The sequence below is a fragment of the Rhinopithecus bieti genome, unplaced genomic scaffold (genome assembly GCF_001698545.2).
Source record: "Rhinopithecus bieti isolate Rb0 unplaced genomic scaffold, ASM169854v2 scaffold_12155, whole genome shotgun sequence".
NCBI lineage: Eukaryota > Metazoa > Chordata > Mammalia > Primates > Cercopithecidae > Rhinopithecus > Rhinopithecus bieti.
Window position 1 is genome coordinate 4,204,229 of NW_016807423.1, and position 24,084 is coordinate 4,228,312.

Below are 24,084 nucleotides of genomic sequence, written 5' to 3' on the forward strand. Positions count from 1 at the left end.
AAAAAAAAAAAAAAAAAAGAAAAGTAAGTATAATCAATATTCTGAAAATAAGAGGAAATGTAATCACATAAAACGCTCACTTAAGTCTAAAAAGGAGGAAAATGTGTTGAAGACAAAAATACAAGGGCAATGAATAAAAAACAATAACAAATATGGTATATATTAATCCAACTACATCAATAATCACTGTAAACATCAATGATCTAAATATACCAATTACAAGACAGAGATTTGGTCAGAGTGAATTAAAAGCAAGACCCACCTATATGCTGTGTAAAAAAAAAAACCACTTTATTTTTTATTTTATTTTATTTTTGAGACAGAGTCTCTCTCTGTTGCCCATGCTGGAGTGCAGTGGCACACTCTTGGCTTACTGCAACCTCCACCTCCCAGGTTCAAGCGATTCTCCTTCCTCAGCCTCCTGGGTAGCCAGAACTACAGGCACGTGCCACCATGCCCAGCTAATGTTTGTATTTTTAGTAGAGATGGGGTTTCACCATGTTGGTCAGGCTAGTCTCGAACTCCTGACCTCAGGTGATCCACTTGCCTTGGCTTCCCAAAGTGCTGGGATTACAGGCGTGAGCCACCGTGCTCGGCCAAGATACCCACTTTAAATACAAAGACACCAGAGGCCTGCCTGGCCCTTGAGAGACTGCCCACCATGCCCTGACTGAAGGCCCCATCACCTAGGGAAGGGATCCTGATAGAGGGCACTGCTGCCACTGGCCCAAGTCACAGCCATCCCAGGAAACAGGGGAGGGTATCCAGCTGAAAGTGGAGCATCACCTGGTCTCCTGGGGAACATGTCCTTAACTCCAGAGTGGGAGGGACAGGGAGAGTCCTGGAGATTCAGATTCCCAGTCACTCCCTGGGGTTTGGTCTCAGCTGGCTAGGCCAGTACTTCAAGCTAGATATTGTCAGTGGACCTGGGCACTGGGATGAACCCAGGACAGCATGCCAGCCCCTACAGGGAGAGGCAATGTGCAGAAAAGGCCCAAATCAGCTGGGTGTGGTGGCTCACACCTGTAATCCCAGCACTTTGGGAAGTTGAGGTGGGCAAATCACCTGAGGTCAAGAGTTCGAGACCAGCCTGGCCAACATGGCGAAACCCCATTTGTACTAAAATACAAAATTAGCCAGATGTGGTGGCATGTGGCCGTAATCCCAGCTACTCAGGAGGCTGAAGCAGGAGAATCGCTTGAACCCGGGAGGTAGAGGTTGTGGTGAGCCGAGATCGCGCCACTGCACTCCAGCCTAGGCAACAGAGCGAGACTCCATCTTTAAAAAAAAAAAAAAAAGGGCCCAACCCCCTTGGGCTGCCAAGACCAGAGGCAGATGGCAAGTCACATCTCAGCTTCTCTTTTGGGCTCTCCATTAGTCTCTTCCACATTGTCTTCATGAGACAACCAAACAGTACAGGCTGTTTGGGGAATGAGAGGCTTGCAGCCACCCTTTGGACTGGGGTTACTTGGTAGCAGCTCTGTGGTAGGAGAGTGAGCCTAGAAGATGACCCCATGCAGCCTAGTGGCCCTCAGAGGTCAGAATTCAGACATGGGCCTGCTGCCTCCATGCCCACAGGCGCTCCTGCAGGATGCACAGCTTAGAAGCACCAGGTTTGGTTTGAGGAGAGGGATCCTTATCCACACCCCCTTGAAGCACACAACAGCCAGAAAACAGTGTAGGCAAGGATCAAGGCCTCGTGCAGGGACAGGGCAAGGTCTTCTCCAGGCCCAGTGTCTTGGGAAGAAGGAAAGCTGGGGCTGGGTGAGATGAGGCTCGGTCTGAGGGAGTTTATCTGGACCGGAGGGCTGCTTGTGGTCCATCTCAGGAAGGACTTGCTACTCCTCACTGCTCGGTGTCGTGCAGGTGTGCCACTGCGAGCTGGGCCAGCAGCCCAGCCCCATCGGTAGTGGGCGGAGAGTATGCATGGCCCACACACAGTATCTTCTCATATGACACAACAGCACTGTGGTGGTGCCATTTCCATTTTTTTTGGATGAAGAAACTGAGGCTCAGAGAGACTAAGTCCTATGCCAGGGTCACGTAGTTAGTAACCGGCAAAGCCGGGTCAGTTAGCCTAATCCCCAAGCACTAAACCACTCTGTGGTTCTGTCTCCTGAGATACCTGTCTCCCTCTCCCCTCTCCTTCTTCTTCTTTCCCCAGCCCCATCTCCAGGCTCTGCTGCCACTTCAGGCTTTTCTTTGTGGGTATCTCAGCCTCCTAGCCAGTCATGGTGGGGCTCCCATGGGGTGGAAGAACCCGCACCTTCCACCCACAAAGGTTTTATATCCCCTGCCATCTGTCTGTGCTGTGTCCCCTATACAAATGATAAACGGGTCAACTCTCCAAGAAGACATAGTTAAATCCTTAATGGGTATGTGCCTAACAACAGAGCAGCAAAATATGGAGGCAAAAACTGACAGACCTACAAGGAGAAATAGATGAATCCACAAGTATAGCTGAAGACTTCAACATCCTTTTAAGAAATGGACAGATTCAGCAGGCAGAAAATCAGTAAGACCATAGTTGAACTCAACAGCACCATCAATCAACTGGATATAATTGGTGTCTATAGAATACTTCATCCAGCAACAGCAGAAAACACATTCGTCTCAAGCTCCCACAGAACATTCACTAAGACAGGCTGCATTCTGGGCCATAAAGCACAGCTTAACCAATTTAAAATAATAGAAATCATACAATGTCTGCTCTCAGACCACACTGGAATTAAATTAAGATAGCAGAGTAATCATTCTCCTTCAGTTCTCCTGTGCTATGTATATTAAAATAAAATGGTTATGCCTTTTCTTCTATTAATCTGCCTTTTGTGTCAGTTGATTACAGTGGACCTTCAGAGGATAAAGGGATAGTTTTTCCTTGGCCCCTTTAGTAATATGGGCCAGTATTAAGCTAATTTCCAATGCCATAGCTAATCACATTATATTGAGGTTGAAATGCAGTGGAAAATTGAAATGCATCTTCCACATATCCCCTCTTGGAAGACCTTAGAGATGGTTTTTAATATTTTATCAGAGAACATGAGAAATAGCTTGCCAGACCCAGAACCCAGAAGCTTTATACATTAGCACTTGAAATCAAGCCAAATGGAAAGTATATACTCGCGTGGGAGGTCTGGGTGTCTGGGAAAGATGAGTCTAGTGATACACTGACAGAGGACGAAAATAAAGCTTAAGAAGGAAGCAATGCTTTAAAATTTTGTTGTCATCGTTTTGCATTTAGACTTACCAGTTAAAACATGCCTTTTTTTACCCTTTAGTTCAGATGTGTTTCCCTTCTTAGAGATAAAGACTCTAATAGATTATTCAGGTTGGGCGTGGTGGCTCATGCCTATAATCCCAGTACTTTAGGAGGCCGAGGTAGGTGGATCACCTGAGGTCGGGAGTTCGAGACCAGCCTGACCAACGTGGACAAACTAAAAATACAAAGAATACTAAAAATACAAAATTAGCTGGGTGTGGTGGTGCATGCCTGTAATTCCAGCTACTCAGGAGGCTGAGGCAGGAGAACTGCTTGAACCCAGGAGGTGGAGGTGGCGGTGAGCCAAGATTGCACTCCAGCCTGGGCAAGAAGAGTGAAACTCCATCTCAAAAAAACAAAAATAGATTATTCAAGCCTATGCATAGTTCAGATAACAAGCTGTCTTCCAATTTTTCTCAGAAGTATGCTTTTTTTTTGTTGTTGTTGTTGTTGTTGCAGAGGCAGTGTTGGCACCTGCCAGCAGTGTTGCAGAGGAGATGTCTGTGTTGAATAAGGTGTGGACTCAATGACCCCTTAAGGCCTCTTCTAATTGTTAAGATTTTTGGGATTCTGAAATTCTCCACAATTCTTAGAACTTGTGGTCCTTAGGCTAGGTTATTCCAAAATTTTTGTTTCTTAGATTATTTGGTATTAAAATTCTGTGAATCTCAGGTTTTATAAGTGGCACTAAATGTGATAAGGCATACAAAAATTACTACCTAAACATATGGCCCAAATTCCCATTGGGAAAAGGAACTACTTTTATTGAGGAAAATGTTTTGACAAGGGCTTTGAGTTGAGACCCCACCAAGAGCCTGGGATAGCTCATGCCTGGGTTCCTGAGGAGCAAATTGGGAGGGAGAAAGAGAAGTAAGCAGAAAGATGACAGGTCAGGGAGGAACAGCTCACATCTCATTTTACCATCTAGATGGCAATAAGCATAGCTTGCTTCACAAGATGTGATCCCTCTCCAGAACATTCTGGATCTCTGTATAATCTGCTCTCGGGAATGCTTAAGGAGAGTGATTTTATTTTTTATTTATTTATTTTGAGACGGAGTCTTGCTCTGTCACCCGGGCTGGAGTGCAGTGGCCGGATCTCAGCTCACTGCAAGCTCCGCCTCCCGGGTTCACACCATTCTCCTGCCTCAGTCTCTGGAGTAGCTGGGACTACAGGCGCCTGCCACCTCGCCCGGCTAGTTTTTTTGTATTTTTATTTTTATGCGCGGATCGCTGCTCTGTGTTTTTCTTTGTTGTTTTCTTGTGTGTTGTTGTGTGTTTTGTAAGCTCTATTGTGTTTTCACTGTTGAACAGATGATATTCCTTCATCAGCGCTACGGTCTCCTATATATATGTGTCAATGTGTATATATGTCTTTCTGTTCTCAAAGACTGTGTATGTGATCTGCTCACGCAGAAGCATATGTGTATATTTGCGGAGTATGATCTGGTTTTCACTGCTAATTTCTTCCTCATAATAGAAGTTGCGAATGTAAATAACTTCTTTTAGTTTTCTCAATTCTGCTGGGTTTAATGTTTTTTCTATTTGTCTACTGTTAATGTTTACATTTTGTCTGCATTATTGGCTCATGTTTTATTTTTTTTAATATTGATGCTACATGTGTGCTCGCTCGGTTTCTGTCCACGGTAAGCTAGACGCAGTTGTAGGCTGGGTCACGCAGAAATCATCAGACTCATGCACCAAGTCTGGACCGTCGCTGCCGCGGTTCACGTCCTAGACTTTCGCAGCTTGCTCTCCTCAGCCCATCAGGCTAGTGCTCCATTGTGTTCTCAGAATGCGGCTGTGAGGGTATGTATGTGAGGAGGAGGTGTGCGTGTTTTCACCGCCTAGAGCAGCGCTCAGCATGCCCCCGCCTCTCCTCGCACCATGCTTAGTCTTTCGCTGATATTCCTTTACGTAGTAACGCGCTCTGGTTCAGGCCTCAAATTCTCGTATCGCGTAATATAGCCGGAATGGAAGGGTGTCTCTGCTGTGATGTCGATAGGTCACCATATCGCTCGCTCAGCAAGAACCGCACTGCTCTCAGAAAGCTTCGCTCTCCTGTGGCCTCGCCTAATAAGGTGATTGCGGATGATAAGAGATGTGTGTGTCACTTTGTTGTGTGTTCTTGTTGTTGGAGTGGGGGTGTTATATCAACCGTGGCGTCCCTGTTGGCTCCCAAATATCAGTTTTCCACCTCTGGCCTCGTGAGCAACAAAGGGAGATGTTGGGTCTGCTCGGATTCGCTGGAAGCTCGCAAGCTGATTTATACAGGCCTCTGCTGAGTCGCATGCTCGGCATCACAGATTTCACGCTCCGCTCGCTTCATACAGAAGCTTCTTTCACGTTGTTGAACGCGATGCAAAATTTCCTCTATCAGCCCGCAGGGCCCTCAATGCAATCCAGGAAGCCCTTTCTCAGGTTCCTCAAAGACCATGGTTAATCGACGGTGCTCCACGCGAAACATAAGGGTGAACTCTGTTGAGATGAATTCACACACGGATCACCAAGAAGCTGTCTAAGCAAAGCTTCCTCTCTAGTCTCCTTCATCTGTGCGATGTTCTCTTTGCTCACGTGGCCCTAAGGTTTCATTTGCCGCCTATGAAGTATCTACGTTGCTAGGATTTCCCAGAAAATCTGCTATGTTAACAAAGGAGCATCACTGCCAAGAGCAATTGTGCCTAACTCTGTGCAGATTGCTTCCACACATGCGCCAGTTCAGGGCTGTTCCAGGAAAGCTGCCTCTTTAGTTACTATGGCTGAGGCATATTTCCTTTTTCACCACGAGCCCCTCAATGAGCCTCCCAAATATACCCTTTGCAGAATCCACGACAACAGCTGTTAGCCAAAACTGTTCCAAGAAGCCCGGCAAGGGTTGCCGAACTGCTGTGTTGATTGAAGTTCACACCAGCTGTTGTTGCTGCGGATTACAGTTGAGCCACCGCGCCTGGCCGAGTGATTTTATTTTTATATGGAATCCAAGTTTCCGTTTCATCACGTTCAGGTCAGTGTGGCTCAGGACAAAGCCAGCATGTTTTTCTGGAGGCAGAGATTATGGTAGTAAGTGTAAGCCCTCTGGGACTTAGCTGACTTCTCTGGGAGAAATGTGGGCTTTCTCACGCAATGGTGCATGTCATGCTGCATCTAAGGAACTCCATTCACCTCAAAGTCTATGTGAATGGCCTTCTTTAGAGGTATATTGTGTACAGCCTGAGCAACTGAATGTGACAGCCCTGAAACTCAGGCATTAGAGGACATTTTGCTTCCATCTGAAGGAATAGGGAGATCTCCCTTCTTCACCCTCCTAGCTAATATTCTGGTGCACATTATATTTATATATGTTTATAAACCTCTATGTTTAAGGTTCTAAGGTCCTAGGTTTCTATGATTCTACAGTTCTCTGACTCCAAGAAACTAAGAGTATAATCAGGTTCTATAATTCTATGGCAACAACAACCACACCGCTGATGCTATTGTGCTTGCTATACCTTCTAGGGACTGTGCCAGGCACTTTACGTGTATTATCTTAATTAATCCTTAAGCCCTATGACATACACACTATCATTCTCTCCATTTTGTAGATGTGGAAACTAAGGCACAGAGAGTTCTGTCATCTGTCCAAGGTTATGGTGCCAGGACTGAAGCAGCTAGTCTGACTTACAGTCTCTTCCCCTCTGCCTTCCACTGCTGACATTCCAACAAGCTCCCTTCCTAATTAATAAGCCTCCTTTCACTGGGAGCTGCCCTTTTCTCAGCTAAGGCACCAGAAGTTAGAAAACAGACCTGAGTTCTCGTATCATGTGTTGGGATGTGCGAAGCTGTCATGCTGCGTTGTGTTGTAATAGGCTGTGTTGTGTTTCACACGTTTGGCTCCATTGTATTATGAATTCTTCTATCACAAGCACTGAATCTGATCTGACCTTGTAAATCCAGCTTTCTGTCCAAGGATTGGCACACTTGGGGGCTTAAAAAATGTTTATCATATGAGTGACTAATTGCCCAAATGGGCTGTTGGGAGTGAACTCAGGTGTCTGGCAGTCCCAGAGCATCACTGCAGGGGAGGGAAGATTTCCCCTCTACCCTCTGAGGGTCAATAATTGAGTCTATGAAATAAACTGGAAGCAGAAGGAAGGGTTACAGAAGAAAAGGTACACAAATATACTACACGCATGGAGACATCACATGACAGAAAAGTGAATGTCCTCAACCTCAGTGAGAGCATATGTACCTCTTACACGGGGTGAGTGGAGGGAGGATTCAGGCAACTTATGAGAGAGTAAATGATTTGGGGGAAAGGTGAATGGGCCCTCAGAATGATATGTGATAAAGTCTGTCTGGGGTGGTGTTGACTCAGTTTCCTGTCCTGTGATCTGAGTTTACTATTCTCTGGTTGATGACGTTCCTGGGGAGGGGATTTATAACCACTGAGTTCCTTTTGGAGGATTTATCTTGAAGCAGATACAGGAAGTTCAGAGAAAGTCCCTCCCTGCATTTGCTGTTCCTCAAATGCTCACAGTTTGAAGTCCAAAGTGACATATGTTGGGAGTGGAATTTCCTGAACTCTTTCATCATCCTGACATTGCATTCTGATGAGGCTGCCAAGGTGGGCACATTTCTGAAGGTACTTGAGCAGATAGAGCCAAACCAAAGTTCATCCTCACCAGGAGCTTGGAGCTAGGAGCAGGACACCCCTGGGTCCCAGCTCAGGATCAGGTTGTAACTGAGTCAAGATGCAGAGCCTGGAGGGAGCCTCATCTGAGTGGGGCAGGTATGAAGAAGAAACTAGCCCCAGATGCCTCCAGGTGTCCACATCTCATCGTTACAGGGAGCCATAAGAGAGAAGTGGCCAGAGACGTAAAGGTGCCGGAGCCAGGTATGCTCGGTGCTCTACCTTGTAGTCTCTTCCCCCTTTAGGACAAGGGCCCCACCTGACACCCAGCCTGGCTCCTGGGGGCTCTTCCCTAGGCTGGGTTTTGCCCTGACTCCCAGGTATGGGCTGGAGTCCTGCTGTGGACCTTCCCAATCGCTAGACACAGACCCAGCTGCATTTGCTGACTTTGAGCCTGCTCAAGTCAAAAGCCCAGGAGTGCCTTCCTGCCTTAGCCTCCCTTTGGTCCTGAGCCCTGAAAATACACAGCTGCCTTCAGTGTGGCCAGCTCCACAGCCCATCTGCCCCTCTCCGACCTCAGCTCTTACACTGAGAAGTGCTCACACTTGCTGAGCCAACTGCCCTGTCCTAGGCTAGGCATTGGCTTCTCCTACCTGGCCTGTGTCTGATCCTCTTTATTGAACACTCTGCCTGACCTCTTCCCCTTCCACCCATTCCCCAAAACCAACTTCCATAGCATTGTTCTAAGAGGCAGATCTGGCCAGGCATGGTGGTTCACACCTGTAATCCCAGCACTTTGGGGCGCCGAGGCGGGCAGATCACAAGGTCAGGAGTTGGAGACCAGCCTGGCCAACATGGTAAAACCCCGTCTCTACTAAAGATACAAAAATGAGCCAGGCATGGTGGCAGGCACCTGTAATCCCAGCTACTCGGGAGGCAGGAGAATCGCTTGAACCTGGGAGGTGGAGGTTGCAGTGAGCCAAGATTGCGCCATTGCACTCCAGCTTGGGCAACAGGGTAAGACTCCATCTCAAAAAAGAAAAAAAAAAAGATGTAGATCTGACCATGTCCCTTCTCTCCCTAAAATTCTCCAATGACTGCTCCCTGCTCAAGGCAGAAAGTTCTAGTTCCTCAGCCCAGCTTTCCAGGCCCTTCATGGATGCCCTTGCTCTTCTCCCAGCCTCCACTCCCTCTGCTCCCCTGAACCTGCCACGCTGTAGCCATTGCAAACTTCGTGCCTTTGCATTTGCTATTCTCACTGCTTGGTATGTGCTCCATGAATTTCTACTCATTCTTCAAGAATCAACCTTCCCTGGGTTACTCCTTGGTTTTATAACACCTTATGCACAACTCCACAGTAGCAATTATCATGTTGTATTAGAGCTGTCTGGTTGTGTTGGTGACCCCATCCAACTGGGAATGCCATGTGAGGCTGTATATTGCCTATGGCTTTATCCTGTGCCTGGCACATGGCACCTATGTGTTGAATGAGAAAGGAAGAAGTAAATGAATGGCAATGAGCGAGTGAAACAGTGACATCCTTGATGGTGTGGGTGGGGTTGGACTGGGCAAGGGATCCTGATGAAAGGAAACAACAGAACACAGCATGAAGACACAAGAACTGACTCCAAGAGGGAGGTGAGGAAGCTGCCCCGGGAGTGTTCCCCTCATCTCTCTGTGGGAGTCCATCCTGGACCGGAGCTGTGTGCTCTGAAATCCTCGGCATCCCTGTCATTTCCTTGTGTTTGTTGTTTCTGCTACCCCTGTGAGGAAATGATTCTTAACCCTGCCCCTGGGAAGAGTTGCTCAGACCTTACCCAATGCTGTTTTCTTCTGTGTAAGATGAGGATGGGAAGGCGGCTGCACAGCTCACTCCTACTCCAGGCACCAGGACCCTCCTGGTAGGGGGTACCGAGGGCAGGGCCTGGGAGTTTGGCCCGCAAGGCCAGAGCCAGGACAGGAGACTGGGCCTGTGAGAAGGGGGAACCAGGAAGCCACAGGGCCTGGAGGCTGGACCACTGAGCCCTGCGGCCACCACTTGAGCCCCCAGGGTGGACTCCTGTCCCAGCTCTCTTGTGCTTAGCCACATTCCTGATGACACAGCACTTCACGCTTAGCTAAGCCAAAAGAGCAGGAATCACCCAAAGCTTTGGGTCAGGAGGTTAGGGGGAGAAACTACCTATTTTATTCACTTTCAGGACCCAACAGCATGCCTAGCACATGGCGGAGGAGCTCAAAAACTGTTGGGAAGAAGGAAGGAAGGAGGGAAAGCTGTCTGTCCTTGCTGGAGCCAGAGGGCTATAGGGAAGAGGCACTTCCAGGGGCCGATCCTGGTGGTAAATGTGGCCATTAGAGTGTGGGACTGCTTTGGAGAGGGGTGGAAGGCTGGGGGTCAGAGTCTCCTACACCCACTTCCCACCTTCTCAAGCTCTCTGCCCAAATCTTGGAGGTCTGGGGTGGGCATCTCAATGGACCCTATTCCTGTTTAAAGATATCCCCCACCCTCTTCCATGGCAGGGGTTCCCAATTCTGGGTGGGCATCAGAGATGCTTCCTGAGAAGCTTTAAAAAGTGAAGATTCTTTAATCTAAATGCCCATCTGTGATAGAGTGGATAAAGAAAATGTGGTACATATATGCTATGGAATACTATACAGCCATAAAAAGGAACAAGATAATGTCCTTTGCGGGGACATGGATGGAGTCGGAAGCCATTATCCTCAGCAAACTAATGCAGGAACAGAAAACCAAACACTTCAGGTGCCCATTTACAAGTTGAATGATGAAAACACATGGACACATGGGTGCAGAGGGGAACAACACACACTGGGGCCTATTGGGGGTGGAATGGGGGGAGGGAAAGCATCAGGAAGAATAGCTAATAGATGCTGGGTTTAATACCTAGGTGATGGAATGATCAGTGCAGCAAATCATCATGGCACACATTTACCTATGTAACAAACCTGCACATCCTGCACATGTACCCCTGAACTTAAAATAAAGGTTGAAGGAAAAATGTGAAGATTCTTGAGTCCCACCTGAGGCCTCCTTGAGGGAGGCCTCCTCTTCTCCCCCTCTCATAAACTGTTTTGCCAGGATCTGAGCCCTCTTTCTTTTCTTTCTTTCTTTCTTTCTCTCGATGGAGTTTTGCTCTTGCTGCCTAGGCTGGAGTGCAGTGGCGCAATCTCAGCTCGTGCAACCTCACCCTCCCTGGTTCAAATGATTCTCCTGCTTCAGTCCTCCCGAGTAACTGGGATTACAGGCACCTGCCACTATGTCGGGCTAATTTTTTGTACTTTTAGTAGAGATAGGGTTTCATTATGTTGGCCAGGTTGGTCTCGAACTCCTGACCTCAGGTGATGCACCTGCCTCGGCCTCCCAAAGTGCTGGGATTACAGGCATGAGCCACTGTGCCCGGCCTCTTTTTTTTTGAGACGGAGTTTCACTCTTGTTTCCCAGGTTAGAATGCAGTGGTGCGATCTCGGCTCACTGTAACCTCCACCTCCTGGGTTCAAGCGATTCTCCTGCCTCAGCCTCCCGAGTAGCTGGGATTGCAGGTGCACACCACAATGCACTGCTAATTTTTTGTATTTTTAGTAGAGACGGGGTTTCATGTTGGTCAGGGTGGTCTCAAACTCCTGTCCTCAGGTGATCCACCCACCTTGGTGTCCCAAAGTGGTGGGAATACAGGCATGAGCCACCGTGCTCAGGCCCCAAGCCCCCATTCTTTCTGTAACCTCAAGATGGCATATAAGCTTCTGCACCCCATTGCAGGGTGAGGAGTAATCAACCACTCTGTGGTTCTCCCTGTGTGCACATTAATAAATTTGCATGCCATTTCTGCTATTAATCTGCCTTTTGTCAGTTGACTTTTCAGTGAACCTTCAGAGGGCAAAGGGAAAATTTTCCCTTGGCTTCCATACCTTCCACACCCTTCTTCCACCCAGCCAGACAGAAGTCTTTTCTCTTTCTTATGTCTCTCCCACCACCTCCCTGTATCACAGCACCTATCACTCTGCCCTGTTATTGTTTAGTAATGTCTGTGCCAGACAATTTGTGCAACCTGCCTTATTTAAGCCTCCCAAGAATCCTTGGAGGGAGATGATGATGAGGATGAGGATGAGGATGATGATGATAGCAACAAAGACTCTGCAGGAAAAAAGGCTGCTCTAAGAATTCTCTGTGTGCTGCCAGACCCCCTCATCCTCACCACAGCCCTGTGAGGGGTAGGTTTCATTATTATCAAGTCCATTTTAGAGACAAGGACACTGATGCCCAGAGAGGTGAATTCATTCGCCCTTGGTCACACTGGTAAGTGGTGGAGCCAGGATCTAACCCAGGCAGTGCTCCAATTACCCATTGGGCTTCAGCCCTTATATACATGAAGACCCTGAGGCCCAGGGAAATCATTTTTCCACACTCACCATTCTCAGAAGGGGCGGAGTCATAATTTGCATGCAGTAACCTCTGACCCCATGGCTCCACTCTCCCACATGGCCCCCGTTTAAACCTGCTGCAAAGTAATCTCCAGGTCAAGCTCCTATTGCTGGCCTGTTCTATGATGTTCCCTTCCTCTATTCCACAAACCCCCAGAGACCTGCCTTCCCATCTTCCCAACATGGACTTCCTCTGATCTCACTCCCTATCCATCCTGCCCCACCTCGAGTTCCCTGGAAAGGCACATCCTGCCCTTACTGAGGTCACAGCTTCCCTGGAAGGCAGAGATCCAGCAACAGTTGGGAGCTTCTCCCATTACTTCTCTATCCCGCATTCTGGACTAAGCAGGCAGAGGCAATAGGGGTGTGGGGGGAGCACCCTCTTCCCCTCCCTGGGATTCTTTGTCAGTAAGGTGGAGAATGGCCCTGCCCTGGCTGCCTGCCAGGGCCAAGAAGACGTTCTCATGGGATAATAGAGCACAAAGCTTCATAAACACTTGTGGTCCAGCCCTGAATGCCTCACTCCTGGGCCATGACAGGAGGGTGGGGTCCCAACCAGCTGGAGACCCAGCCCCAACAAGCTGGCAAGTTACCTACCCACCCTGCGTCCCAGCAGTCCGCTCTAAAGTACATTCTGCATAGAATCACTATAAGAATTTACTGCAGCACAGACTGTACACATATAAAGGGCATCGCGCACAGAGGAATAGTTCCATAAATAAACGGTAGCAATTATGTGAAGGGCCCGGCCTCCCTCTGTAGAATCAGAGCTGTGAAATCAGGCACCTTTTCAGAGAACTCCAGTGGGAAACCAGCTCTCCACAGTGGGCCCTCAGTTCAGCCATCCCACCACTGAGAATAACTCCAGCTGTCTAGCTGGGCAACAGCAGGCTTTCAAAATTGCGTTGTAATCTTGTAATCACAGATATCCTTTTCTTTAAAAAAAAAAAAAAAAAGGTCTGGCTCTGTCACCCAAGCTGAAGTACAGTGGTGCAATCTCAGCTCACTGCAACCTTTGTCTCCTGGGTGCAAGGGATCCTTCCGCTTCAGCCTCCAAAGTAGCTGGGACTACAAGCACACACCACCACACTCAGCTAATTTTTTTTTTTTTTTAGAGAGACAGAGTTTCACCATGTTGCCCAGGCTGGTGTCAAACTCCTGGACTCAAGCAGTCCACCCACTTTGGCCTCCCAAAGTGCTAAGATTACAGGTAAGAGCCGCCGTGTCCAGCCCTGCAGATATTCTTTACCTCACAGAAGTTGTAGAGCTCTTAACCATCTGCTTTTCTCATCAATCCTTTACAAAGCCTGCAGAAGGAGTTTGCGTGGTTCCGTGCTGACCTAAGCTCATCTCTAGCTCTGTTTCTTACTTGCTGGGTGATCTTGGGCAAGCAATTTCCCTTCTCTGGGCCTCACTTTGCTTCATCTGTAAACTGGGTGGGATACTCAGCCTTTGAGGGTTCCTGTGAGAATCACAAGCATCAGGCACAGAGGAAGAAGAGAATAGTCCTTAAATCACCATTACCCTCATTTTCGAGATGAAGAAATTGAGGTTCGGAAAAGCTCCCTTACTTGCTCCACAGCTAGGAAGAAGCAGGGTCGGCTCTGAGTCCACGACCCTGCTTCCACACAAGAAGGATCCCCCAGTTTTAACACTTCTGACACTATGAGGTATGGCTTTGGCTGCTCAAAAACAAAGACCAATCTCAGGGTCCTGTTTTACACGCCCCTTTTTACAACTCTTATTAGTTACAGCCAGCCTGGCCCAGATGCAGCACCAGGTCCTCCAGAGTGGGTCAGAGGGAACAAGGTGAAAGCCAGCACGAGCGTGGAGGGTGAGGCCGTGCGCCCTGTTGTCTGCCAGAAGGCCCACAGACACGGGACAGGAAAGCAATGGGCTTGTCCCAGTCGACCGCACAGTGAGGACACAGTGACCTCATCCCCACAGCCATGAGCACTCTTGTCAGCACCATGCTCCAATTTTACAGCCTGAGTCAGCGGGCAGAGGGACACTGTGCATTTAATAGCCTGACATTGTGCAGAGAGACACTTTGCATTGCCCTGGCCTCAACCCTGCTGATTTATTCGGGCCACCTCAGAGTAAAAGACAAGAACTCTCTTCTTAAGCATCTGGCTCTGGGTAACTTACTTCTAATCCTCTCTTTTGAAGACAATGATAAAACACCATTTTTCACTGATCCAATTGACAAAGACTGAAAAGACAAACCACACCCAGTATTGACCGGAGGATTTCGAAAAAGCAGGTCTCTTTACAGCTAATAGAAGTGCAAAATGTACCATTTTTTCTGAAGGGCAATTTGGCAAAGCTTTAAAAATTCACCTGTCCTTCGGCCCTGTAATCCTTCTCCTACAGTGATACGTACTGGGTTCTTGACACAAAGTTGTCCTTCACAGAGTTGTTCATAACTGCCCCAAAACGAAAACTGCCGAATTATTCATCAAGAGGAAACTGGTTCATTCAATGATGGGCTATCAGTCAGCCGTTCAAAATCATGTTGGGGCTGGGCACGGTGGCTCACACCTGTAATCCCCGCACTTTGGGAGGCCAAGGCAGGCGGATCAGCCTGACCAACATGGAGAAACCCTGTCTCTACTAAAATACAAAATTAGCCAGGTGTGGCAGTGCATGCCTGTAATCCCAGCTACTCGGGAGGCTGAGGCAGGAGAATCGCTTGAACCCGGAAGGCGGAGGTTTTGGTGAGCCGAGATCGCACCATTGCACTCCAGCCTGGGCAACAAGAGCGAAACTCCGTCTCAAAAAAAAAAAAAAAAAAAATCATGTTGGGGCAGGGTGCAGTGGCTCACACCTGTAATCCCAGGACTTTGAGAGGCTGAGGAAGGTGGATCACTTCAGTCCAGGAATTTGAGACCAGCCTGGGCAACACAGTGAGATCCCATCTCTCAAAAAAATTTTTTTAAAATTAGTGTGTTGGCACATGCCTGTGGTCCCAGCTACTAGGGAGGCTGAGATGAAAGGATCACTTGCGCCCAGGAGTTGGAGACCAGCCTAGGCAATACAACAAGACTCTATCTCTTAAAAAAAAAAAAAATTAGCTGGGCATGGTAGTGTGCACCTGTAGTCCCAGCTATGTGGGAGGCTGAGGCAGGAGGATTGTTCGAACCTGGAGTTTAAGGCTGCAGTGAGCTATGATTATACTATGGTTATGCCACTGCACTCCAGCCTGGGTGACAGAACCAGAGCCTGTCTTTAACAACAAGAAAAAAATCACATTGGGAAGAATATTTACTCACACAGGAATGTTCATGAGAGATGAAGAGACAAAGCAACTTAAATCCAGAATGATTTGCATTGATATAACCTGGCTTGATAAGCTTTTCCACATTGAGGATTGTCCCCTTGGAACAGTCCCCATTGGAACCCAGCTACCACGCTATAAGGAAGTCCAGGCTATCCTTCAGGATGCGACACCATATGGAGAGAATGGCCCAGCCATGTGTCTGGCTGAATGCCACTGCATGAGTCACCCCAGCTACCATCATGTGGGGCAGAATTAACCAGTCAATCCACAAAATCATGAGAAATAATAAGCTGTTGCTGTTTAAAGCCACTAAGTTTTGAGATGGTACTCTTTTTTTCTTTTCTTTCTTTTTTTTTTTTTTTGAGATAGAGTCTCACTCTGTCGCCCAGGCTGGAGTGCAGTGGCGCGATCTGAGCCTCCACCACTGGCCAGTCATTGTGCAGCTTCCACAAATACCATCACGTACTAGGTACTTAATAAGTATTTATGGAATAAGTAAATACATGTCTCAGTTAACACACACTGTAGCCCTGGGAGGTAGGAATTGTTTTATTATTATTATTGTTATTTTCTTTATTTTTTTTGAGACAGAGTTTCACTCTTGTTGCCCAGGCTGGAGTGCAATGGCACAATCTCGGCTCACTGAACCCTCCACCTCCCAGGTTCAAACGATTCTCCTGCCTCAGCCTCCCTAGTAGCTGGTATTACAGGCATGAGCCACCATGCCCAGTTAATTTTGTATTTTTAGTAGAGATAGGGTTTCTCCATGTAGGTCAGACTGTTCTCAAACTCCTGACCTCAGGTGATCCACCCGCCTCAGCCTCCCAAAGTGCTGGGATTACAGGCGTGAGCCACTGAGACAGGCGTGAGCCACTGCGCCTAGCGGAACTGTTTTATTATTACTTAACTGATACCCATTCATTGCAGAAAAATGCAGATATTACAAAAAAAGAAAACAATAATTACCCCTAATTCTACTCTCCATAGTTCATTTAACATTTAGCATATATCTACGGAAGTCCAAATATATTACATATGCATATTTACTTTTAAAAATGTGATAAACAGCTGGGCGTGGTGGCTCAAGCCTGTAATCTCAGCACTTTGGGAGGCCGAGACGGGCGGATCACTAGGTCAGGAGATCGAGACCATCCTGGTTAACACGGTGTAACCCCGTCTCTACTAAAAAAATACAAAAACCTAGCCGGGCGAGGTGGCGGGCGCCTGTAGTCCCAGCTACTCCAGAGGCTGAGGCTGGAGAATGGCGTAAACCTGGGAGGCGGAGCTTGCAGTGAGCTGAGATCCGGCCACTGCACTCCAGCCCGGGAGACAGAGCCAGACTCCGTCTCAAAAAAAATAAATAAATAAAATAAAAAATAAAATAAAATAAAATAAAATGTGATAAACATATTGCTCTGCAACCTGTTTTTTCCCCTTCAAAACACTTTTTGACTCTCTTACCATGTCAATGAATGTAGAGTCTCCGTTCAACATTTTTGTGGTTTTGTTTTGAGACAGGGTCTTGCTCTGACACCCAGGCTGGAGTGCAGTGGAGCAATCTCAGCTCACTGCAACCTCCCCTTCCCAGACTCAAGGGATCCTCCTACCTCAGCCTCCTGAGTAGCCAGGACTACAGACATGCGTCATCATGCCCAGTTTATTTTTGCATTTTTTGTAAAGATGGGGTCTTGCCATGTTGCCCAGGCTAGTCTCAAACTCAGGCTCAAGTGCTCTGCCTGCTCGGTCTCCCAAAGTGCTAAGATTATAGGCGTAAGCCGCTACCATGCTCGGATTTCAACAACATTTTTGTTTGTTTGTTTTTGAGACGGAGTCTCACTCTGTTGTCTAGACTGAGACAGGAGAATTGCTTGAACCTGGGAGGCACAAGTTGCAGTGAGCCAAAATCACATCATTGCAAGCCAGCCTGGGTGACAAGCACGAAACTCCGTCTCAAAAACAAACAAACAAAAACTCCCTTTTTGGTGACAGCTGGCTTAAATGCATTGATGCTTGCAACCAAAATATCCTAACAATCACTACTTTAAGGAAATAGGGAAGATAGGACTCTCAGCCACGAGACCAGGCCTCTGGGAACCAGTTAAAAGAACCACGCAGGACAGACAGAGCACTCTCTGTAAGTAAAGACTATACCAGTCACTTTACAATACCAGGTGCACAGGCTGGAATGTAAGCTCCTTGAGGGGAGGGCTCTATAGCCAAGCAGTCAAAGCCCTCCATGATGTGCTTTCTACCTCCCAGCCTCAGCCCCAAATGTCGGGTTGGGCACTGGCCAGGTTGTAATGTGCAATTCTAAAGCCTCCCCAGCTGTCACAACTATAAATCTAAGCCAGCGTTCCAGCCCGCCAGGAAGATGGTATAACACGTTCTAGAAGTGGCATTGGGTTTTCCAAGTACCTTCATCCCCATTGTCTCCTGTGATCGTCCCAACAGGGTCCACCAGCCCAACTTTAGGGACATGGAAATGAGCGAGGCAAAGGGGTTAAGCAATCTGCCTGAGGGGTAGGTGAATAGAAGAACTGTGACTTAAATTCAAGTCTGAGCGAACCACGCCACTGGGAGAAGGATCGAATAACTCTTGATCTTTATTATCGTAGTTTTAAAGATGAGGAAACTTTAAATGAGATACCTAGAGTAGTCAAATTCACAGAGAAAGTAGAACGGGGGTTGCCAGGGATTAGGGGTCACAGGGAACGGGAAATTATTATTTAGTGGATTCAGAAGATGAAAAAATTCTGCAGGTGGATGATGGCAATGGTTGCACAACAGTGTGAATGCACTCAATGACACTGAACTGTAATCTTAAAATAGGTAAAATGGTAAATTTTATGTCATGTAGTTTAATTTTTTTAAGTGAGGAAACTGAGGTCTAATAGCATAAAGGTGTAGAGCAGATTTGTTTTTTTTCTGGGATGGAGTCTTGCTCTGTCACCCAGGCTGGAGTGCAGTGGCATGACCTCAGCTCACTGCAACCTTTGCCTCCCGATTTCAAGCAATTCTCCTGACTTAAGTCTCCTGAGTGGCTGGGATTACAGGCACCTGCCACCACGCCCAGCTAATTTTTGTATTTTTAGTAGAGACGGGGTTTCATCATGTTGGCCAGGCTGGTCTCCAACTCCTGACCTTGTGATCCACCCGCCTCAGCCTCCCAAAGTGCTGGGATTAAAGGCATGAGTCACCACGCCCGGCCTTAGACTAGATTTTATGCAAAGTCTGGGGACAAACCAGGTTTAATTCTTAGCTCGAACACTTGCTGACCTGCTCGACCTTGGGAAAATCACTCTGAAACTGTGCTTCAGTTTCCTCCTTTGAGAAATAGGACAAAAAATAGTAAATCTAGAATTCATTATGAGAATTAAATGAGATATTAATAACCCCATACCAATCACTTACCTGGCACATAGTAAATTAGCAACACATACAACATTATTATGACGAGGTTTCTCAAACCAGAGCAAGAACAGTCTTTCAGATGCTTGAAAAGTCTTGGCGCTTATCTGTTGCAACCCCTCTGTTACAAAGCCGAAGAGACTGAGGGACAATGACTTGCCTGAAGTCACCCAGTCAACTTGTAACAGAGCCCAGAGTTGAACCAAACCACTCTTCTCTGAGTCCAGAGATCCCCAGCTCCAGCCAGCTCACAGTGCTTTCCCTTTTTAAAGAACTAAACTGCCGTGGATTGTGAGGCATGAATCTCAAGCCTCGATGTGGAAAGCAGGGGCTCCTGTGGCTCTCAACTGATTCTCACTCTCCCTCTTGCAAAGCATGAGTCAGCCCCAGTATAATGTGTGAGTCAGCCAGCTCCCCTGTGATGAATGTGCATATGACTGCCAGGTGGCATACAGGTGGGGGCTGGGCGGGGCAAGTGGGCACAGCTAGACACCGGCTGCTCTGTCCGGGCGTAAGCTGTGTGCTTTCTTTCAGATCCAAATTGCTGCACGGTGGTATCTAGAAGTCAGGAGGCCCAGGTTTTACATTTCCAGTTTGCTTCCAAATTCTTCCTTCACTGTGATCTCAAGCAAGTGGCTTAATTTCTTTGTGCCTCAGTTTCCACAACTGTGGATACATGAATAATTCTAGTCTTGCATGCAGCATAAGGTGTGGGGAGGACCCAAGGAAAGATATGCGGGAAGGAGTTTTGCAGAGTTACAAAGTTACATCAAAGCCAGGTACAGTGGTGCTGGCCTGTTGTCCCAGCTACTTGGGAGGCTGAGGCAGGAGTATTGCTTGAGCTCAGGAGTTTGAGGCCAGCCTGGGCAACATAGCAAGACCCTATCTCTGAAAAGAAAAAAAGAAAGAAAAAGTTATATCGGCATGAAAGGCATTGTCATTCCACTTCTCTGGAGAAATATGATTCTAAGAATAAAACAAAACTATGCCAGGCTATTTGTTTTTCCCATCAGTCCTTGGGCTTCTCAGGGTCCCTCTGGTCTCCTTGCTGTTCCCCCAGCCTCAGGGTGCCAGGTTAATTCCTCAGACTCAACACTTGTGGAGGGCTTACTGTGCACTAGGCCCAGGGCCAAGCCATTGAATCCTCCCCAGAGATCTCCAAGGTCAATATTATTCTGGGTCTTAAAAAAAAAAAAAGAGGGCCAGGCGCGGTGGCTCATGCCTGTAATCCCAGCACTTTGGGAGACTGAGGCGGGTGGATCACTTGAGGTCAGGAGTTCAAGACCAGCCTGGCCAAACGTGGTAAAACCCTGTCTCTACTAAAAATACAAAAAAAGTAGGTGGGCGTGGTGTCAGGCACCTGTAATCCCAGCTACTCGGGAAGCTGAGGCAGGAGAATCGCTTGAACCCGGGAGACAGAGGTTTCAGTGAGCTGAGATTGTGCCACTGCACTCCAGCCTGGGCAAAAAGAGTGAGACTCCATCTCAAAAAAAAACAACAACAACAACAACAACAACAACAAAAAACACAGATTATTCTGGGCCTTATTTTACAGAGAGAAAACTGAGGCTCACTGGTAATAAGCAACTCACCAATTGCAAAGTGGAGCTGGGCCATGAAGCCTGATGTCTGGACTGTTCCAGAGTTCTGCCCACCCCATGGGGAAGAAAGCTCCTGGGGGAAGCACCATCAGGTCCTCTTCTTCCAACCTCACAGACCTCCAGAAAACAATACGCGGAAATCGAGAGGGGCAGATCCCTGCAACCCTGAAGAAAATCAGGCTTTGAGAATGTAAAAAAATGGAAATAATAATAGTTACCACATTTCAAGTATTTACTGTAGGACAGTCACCTGCTAACACGTTTCCTTACTTCATATTCACAATAATTCTTAGAGGTGAGTACTGCTATTAGCCCCATCTTACAGTTGGGGAAACTGAGATTCAGGTGAGGTAACATGCCCAAAGACATAGAGCTAGGAGGTCTGTTTCCAAAACCTGTGGTCCGCCCACCACATACCACTGTCAGCCTTCTCCTTCATTCATTCTTTGATTCATTCATTTATTAAACATTTATAGTTTCTTTCTTCTGCCAAATAACTTGCTGGACAGAGGGAAGACAGGAACACCTGAGCCCCAGCCCTAGAGGAGGTCATTATCTCAGAGGAAGATAAGGCTCAAATAATTGTAATCTAAGCGATAAGAGCCAGGCAAAGCAAATTGCTTGTACTGGTGCTGGATCAGAGCAGGCAGTGCCGGTTGGAGTTTCTGTTGTTTTTGTTGCTTTCTTTAAAGACAGATAATCTGGCAGCATTTGATTTAACACGTTTCTCTAGAGTGAAGTCATCCATTTATTATTATTTTTTAATTTTTAATTTTTTTTTTTTTGAGACGGAGTCTTGCTCTGTTGCCCAGGCTGGAGTGCAGTGGTGCGATCTCAATTCACTGCAACCTCCGTCTCCTGGGTTCAAGCAATTCTCCTGCCTCAGCATCCTGAGTAACTGGGTATTACAGGCGCCTGCCACCACTCCAGGCTAATTTTTGTATTTTTAGGAAAGACGGGGTTTCATCATGTTGGTCAGGCTGGTCTTGAACTCCTGACCTCGTGATCTGCCCACCTCGGCCTCCCAAAGTGCTGGGATTACAGGTGTGAGCCACTGCGCCCGGCCTATTTATTTATTTTTAGAGATGGGGGGGGGTGGGGTCTCATCTTGTTGCCCAGGCTGGACTTGAACTTTTGAGCCCAAGCAATCCTCCTGCCTCAGCCTCTTGAGTAGCTGGGACTACAGGCATGCACCACCACACCTGGCTCCGTTTATTTTTTTCAATCCAGGTGCTGGCACTCACATTTACTACCTGTGTGATTTTGGGCAAATTACTTCCCTGAGCCTCAGTTTTCTCCTTTAGAAAACAGAGAAAAAGGCCAGGTGCAGTGGCTCACGCCTGTAATCCCAGCACTTTGGGAGGCCGAGGTGGGCAGATCATGAGGTCAGGAGTTTGAGACCAGCCTGACCAATATGACGAAACCCCCCGTCTCTACTAAAAATACAAAATTTAGCTGGGCGTGGTGGTGCGCACCTGTAATCCCAGCTACTCGGGAGGCTGAGGCAGAAGAATCTGTTGAACCTGGGAGTCGGAGGTTACAGTGAGCTGAGATCGTGCCACTGCACTCCAGCCTGACAACAGTGAGACTGCATCTCAAAAAAAAAAAAAGAAAAGAAAATAGAAAATACTCATTTCATAGAGTTGCTGTTGGAATTAAATTAACTGAAATATTGTATTCCTTCATTCAACAAAAATGTATGAGACCCAGTGTGAGCCAGGTGCTGTTTTTGGTGCTGGGGCATCCGCCTGGCACCTGACACCTCCCTGTTAGCCAGTCCCAGACAGCTCTTTTCCTCCAGACTAGCTGGGACTGGAACTGCTTAGAATCGGACCCAGAAGAGGTCGAGTTCCGTCCAGGACTAAAGGCAGCCTCCAGGGAACAAAGCTGTCAGTGTGGGCGCAGACTAGGGAAGGGGCATCAGGTCATTCAAGCTGAATGCTGGGGCTCCACAGCCTCCTCACACCCCCTTTAGTGCCTCAGGTAGGGTAGGCCTGTGGGGACACTGGAAGAAGCAGATGGAGACACTCCCTTGGAATCATGGAAATATTTTAAGTTACAAAAAATTAATTGAAGCAAAATATGCATACAGAAGAGTACGAAAATCAGAAATGTACACAGCTCAATGCACTTTCACAAAATAAACACACCTGCAACCAGCACCCTGATTCCTCAACACCCTGAGGAAACATTACTAACACAGTCAGAAACAGGGTGTGACAAGAAAGGCACTCACCTCCCCTATAAAATTTAAGCAGGGGTGGAGGGGGACGGCAGACTCTGTCATCAGGATAAATCATATTTTAATGCAGTATTTTGAAAACCAGAATGAATGCAAAAAATCCATGATGACAAAATATCAAAATTTTAAATAAAAACAGGATTAGTAACATGCTGTGCTGAGTCATATTAAAGCTCGAGGCGAAATAAAAAAGATCAGTACTGCTGATCTGGTCTCCACCTGCCTCACCCTGATTACCAGCACCTGCCCCCAGAGTCACGACCCTCCCTTCCAAGGGTAAGTGCTGTTACCCCGGAGATAAGTTTTGCCTGTTTTTAAACTTTCTACATATGAAATCACACTTTTGAACAGCTGCTGTCACTCAATATGATGTCTATGAGATTCAGCCACATTATTGCGTGCCATGGAAAGATGTTTGAACAAAGCGGTGATCTGGTCAGCTGTGCATTTTAAAGAGACCAGTGTGGTGGCAGGGAGAAGGATGAATGAACAGTGGTCCTAGCCTATGCTGTAGGAGGGACTGTCCGCATGGAGAAGGCAGGCAGAGTCCACGGGATTGACTGGATATGGGGAATGAGGGTGACAGAGTGAGGTCAGGGAAGATACCAGATCTCTAGCTAGGGCAATTTGGTGGCTAGAGCAGCCATCTCTAGGGTGGGGACAGGAAGGGATGCGCAAAGATAATGAGTTCAGGTTTGAGCATGGTGAGTGTGAGGGACCTGTGGGACATCCAGAGGGCTGTCCTGCAGGCAGCTGGACAGAAAAGTCTGGTACTCAAGAGAGAAGGGGCTGGGCGCGGTGGCTCAAGCCTGTAATCCCAGCACTTTGGGAGGCCGAGACGGGCGGATCACGAGGTCAGGAGATCGAGACCATCCTGGCTAACACGGTGAAACCCGTCTCTACTAAAAAATACAAAAAACGAGCCGGGCGAGGTGGCGGGCGCCTGTAGTCCCAGCTACTCCGGAGGCTGAGGCCAGAGAATGGCGTCAACCCAGGGGCGGAGCTTGCAGTGAGCTGAGATCCGGCCACTGCACTCCAGCCTGGGCGACAGAGCAAGACTCCATCTCAAAAAAAAAAAAAAGAGAGAGAGAAGGGAGGGGAATACATCCCGTCAATTCCCCCAGCATCAGCGAGCAGGTGGTGGCCCTGATAAGACCATTTGCAGAGGGTCAAGAAGGGGCATACAGAAGATAAAGAAGGGATGCTGAAAAGCTTTCTGGGAGCAGGTGGTTCAAGCAGGTATGCAAATCAG

The 24,084-nt window shown here is 47.6% G+C and overlaps 1 long non-coding RNA gene across 5 annotated transcripts in view; it reads right to left on the reverse strand.

Moving 5' to 3' along the window:
- The window catches only part of LOC108535711 (uncharacterized), a 50,427-nt gene that overhangs the window by 22,378 nt on the left and 3,965 nt on the right, over positions 1 to 24,084 (reverse strand). For 2 of the 5 annotated variants that reach the window (XR_001887308.1, XR_001887307.1), the window contains exons 3-4: positions 20,582 to 20,755; positions 18,993 to 19,655 (exon numbers count right to left, since the gene is read on the reverse strand). This is a non-coding gene — a long non-coding RNA (uncharacterized LOC108535711). Of the gene's footprint in view, positions 1 to 18,721; positions 19,656 to 20,581; positions 20,756 to 24,084 lie in introns of those variants that run through there. The other 3 variants (XR_001887309.1, XR_001887306.1, XR_001887310.1) reach the window with 3 other exon arrangements.